Here is a 3,871-nt window from a genome sequence, read left to right as displayed (position 1 = left end):
TTTTTTCTATTTTTTGTTTGGACTCCTATGAAATATTTTGAAACCATAATCAAATTATGGAGTGAAAATAAAATGACTTTCTCAAATGTGGTGGATGAGTATCCCATTTGGAGTTCCATTTGAAATTGGATCTTATTTGGAGTTTTAATGCCATTTAAATATTTTCAAACTATTAAAATAAATTAATGAGAGGAGATAATGTGACTTCTCCAAGACATATTCGGAAATATTTAGTAATTGAGAATTAACAGTTTGTGAATTTGCAAAACTCTGAATTGAATTTTGAGTAATTCAATTAAGTCTATAATGCATTAATAAGTGTTGCACACAAATTAATTTTACGAAATTATGAAACTATTTTTTTCCTAGACTGAAAATAATAAATATGTAAATGTAGACATTTTCGTTGGTTTCGTTAGTTAAAGTTTTTCGTCACCTAATTATTTATTTACGAAATCTAATCCCAAGTCTTTTAGGGCTAAGCACAACTTTTTTTCGGAGCACTGTGCACGCACATAACCCAGCAAGTACAGCATACACAACCAGCCAAGCCCATCAATGTTTTTTTTCTTTTCTTTCTCTTTCATTTTTCTCTTGGGCCTTGACTTCACTAAGGCCCATACGCCCACGCTTCTTCTTCCTCCTCGTTCATGTTCACAGGAACACGAACAGAGGCTACATCCATGGCGCCTCCACCTCTTCCTTCCCTCCTCTTCCTCTCCCAACCCACTAACCTCCAGAACCGGTTCCCCTCTCCTCCCTCGACCCCTCCCCTCCATTAGTGCGCCCTAATTCCCCCCCTAATGGCCATTAGAACCACAGGTAACTGCTGCCATTAACGCCCTTAAATCCGACGATGCCCGCTCTCCTCTGGCTCCCCCTGACCCTCTATAAAATCCCAAGGAGTCTCCCAGGTTCTCCTTGTCCGAAGCCCCCTCCTTGGAGGAGCTATCTCTCTCTCCATCTTCCCAAATTGCTCGCCGGAGTTCTACTCTGCCGCCGCTGTCCGTCAATTACTCCGGCGATTACAAGGTGATTCGGACCACCGTTCTTTATCCTTTCTCTTAGGATGTTCAGTGCACACCTCCTGACAGGCCTAATCGTTCGAATATGCAGCCGGAGCACGAGTTTCATGTTGTCTGCTTCTGACCGGAGCTTCGCCAACTCCGGCAGCTGTTCACCGCCACCAGAGGAAGAGGCCGAGGACACAACCGAGTCCGAAGAGTTCGCCTCGACCTCCTCTTTCCCGTCCACCTCGAGAGCATCACCAGAGCACGCCCGAGCCGTCGTCCCTCTCGTCGCCGGCGACCAACTCCGATGAGGTCTCTCTAAATCCCGTAATTTTTTTTCCAGAAAAATATCAAACTTTGGAAATTCATATCTCCCAAACCATATGTCCGATTTCGACAAATAAGATATCCCCGGATTTGTGGAAACCTATAGTTTTTTATGAAATTATAAAATTTCACTTTTGAGCAAACTAAATTTAGTTTTGATTTGAATGGTAAATTGAATATTTTTGTCATATCTTTTAATCTATAATTCATACCAAAAAGCTTATTATATAAAAATTGGTCATTAGAACCATACCTATCTGTTAGGACCCATAACTTAATTTTTCAACATTCTTAGTTCATGTTTTAGCCTCCACACCATAAAATCACTTTCTTTACTCATAATTTAACATCTTCGACCAATTAAATTTTATGCTTAGATAAATCTCTTAGATTGATCCCTAGAAAACCTCTGTGGTCATATGTTACTACCACAAAAATCATATGTTACTACCACAAAAATTTGGAGTTAGTGAATTATTAGTTTCAAATCCCTAAACTCATAACTTTTAATTCCCATAGTTGACCACAAGTCTAATATTCTAAAAAGTTTCTTTATGAAAATTTGGTTGTCAAAACTTGTTTCTCAATCACTCTATATATTGACACCATGATCTTCCCTTGAACCAACTTGACCCACCCTAGAATAAAATCTATGACATATTCCCATTCAAAGAAACTTCTTATCTCAACCATAGCTATGACATGATAATTATCCTACGAATGTATTTATACTGTTAATTTGAATCTTTCATTTGGATCTTCATCTGGATTTGTTGTGTGTTGAAGTATTTTTGTTTTATCATTAGATATATCGTAAAGTGAAGGAGTGACGATAACAAGTAGAGAATCACTTCAAGACACAGGCAAGTTGCAATTTGATCATGCACTGACCTATATTTTCATATTATGCATATCTCTTTGAATTTAAATACTATGCATGTTTTTCAAAAGTTTTGCAAAGTACTATTACTATCTATAGCCTTAGGTTCAAGACTTACTACCTGTTGGAAATATGCCCTAGAGGCAATAATAAATGGTTATTATTATATTTCTTTGTTCATGATAATCGTCTATTATTCATGCTATAATTGTATTGTCCGGAAATCGTAATACATGTGTGAATACATAGACCACAACGTGTCCCTAGTAAGCCTCTAGTAGACTAGCTCGTTGATCAACAGATAGTCATGGTTTCCTGACTATGGACATTGGATGTCATTGATAACGGGATCACATCATTGGGAGAATGATGTGATGGACAAGACCCAATCCTAAGCATAGCATAAAAGATCGTGTAGTTTCGTTTGCTGGAGCTTTTCCAATGTCAAGTATCTTTTCCTTAGACCATGAGATCGTGCAACTCCCGGATACCGTAGGAGTGCTTTGGGTGTGCCAAATGTCACAACGTAACTGGGTGACTATAAAGGTGCACTACGGGTATCTCTGAAAGTGTCTGTTGGGTTGGCATGGATCAAGACTGGGATTTGTCACTCCGTGTGACGGAGAGGTATCTCTGGGCCCACTCGGTAATGCATCATCATAATGAGCTCTATAGGACTAAGGCGTTAGTCACGGGATCATGCATTGCGGTACGAGTAAAGAGACTTGCCGGTAACGAGATTGAACAAGGTATTGGGATACCGACGATCGAATCTCGGGCAAGTAACATACCGATTGACAAAGGGAATTGTATACGGGATTGATTGAATCCTCGACACCGTGGTTCATCCGATGAGATCATCGTGGAACATGTGGCAGCCAACATGGGTATCCAGATCCCGCTGTTGGTTATTGACCGGAGAGGCGTCTCGGTCAAGTCTGCATGTCTCCCGAACCCGTAGGGTCTACACACTTAAGGTTCGGTGACGCTAGGGTTGTAGAGATATGTGTATGCGGATACCCGAAAGTTGTTCGGAGTCCCGGATGACATCCCGGGCGTCACGAGAGGTTCCGGAATGGTCCGGAGGTGAAGAATTATATATAGGAAGTCAAGTTTCGGCCACCGGGAAAGTTTCGGGGGTTACCGGTATTGTACCGGGACCACCGGAAGGGTCCCGGGGGTCCACCGGGTGGGGCCACCTATCTCGGAGGGCCCCATGGGCTGAAAGTGGAAGGGAAACAGCCCCTAGTGGGCTGGGCGCCCCCCCCCCATGGGCCTCCCCCCATGCGGCTAGGGTTGGGAACCCTAGAGTGGGGGGGCTTTCCCCTTGCCTTGGGGGGCAAGGCAACCCCTTCCCCCCCTTTGGCCGCCGCCCCCCACCCTAGATGGGATCTGGCCAGCGCCCCCCCTCCCAGGGGGCCTATATAAAGGGGGGGAGGGAGGGCAGCAACCCACAGCCTTAGGCGCCTCCCTCCTCCCCTGCAACACCTCTCTCTCTCGCAGAAGCTCGGCGAAGCCCTGCCGGAGACCCGCTACATCCACCACCACGCCGTTGTGCTGTTGGATCTCCATCAACCTCTCCTTCCCCCTTGCTGGATCAAGAAGGAGGAGGCGTCGCTGCATCGTACGTGTGTTGAACGCGGAGGTGCCGTCC

At 44.0% G+C, this 3,871-nt stretch overlaps 1 long non-coding RNA gene across 1 annotated transcript; it reads left to right on the top strand.

Moving 5' to 3' along the window:
• The first annotated feature begins 567 nt into the window (after positions 1-567).
• LOC120975662 (uncharacterized) lies at positions 568-2,383 on the top strand. The gene is made up of 3 exons (XR_005771255.3): positions 568-1,032; positions 1,117-1,322; positions 2,144-2,383. It is a non-coding gene; the product is annotated as an uncharacterized lncRNA (long non-coding RNA).
• Positions 2,384-3,871: the final 1,488 nt, after the last annotated feature.

Source organism: Aegilops tauschii, chromosome 3, assembly GCF_002575655.3.
Source record: "Aegilops tauschii subsp. strangulata cultivar AL8/78 chromosome 3, Aet v6.0, whole genome shotgun sequence".
Classification (NCBI taxonomy): domain Eukaryota; kingdom Viridiplantae; phylum Streptophyta; class Magnoliopsida; order Poales; family Poaceae; genus Aegilops; species Aegilops tauschii.
The sequence above is the reverse complement of the archived record's forward strand: the minus strand, read 5'-3'. Positions and strand labels throughout refer to the sequence as shown.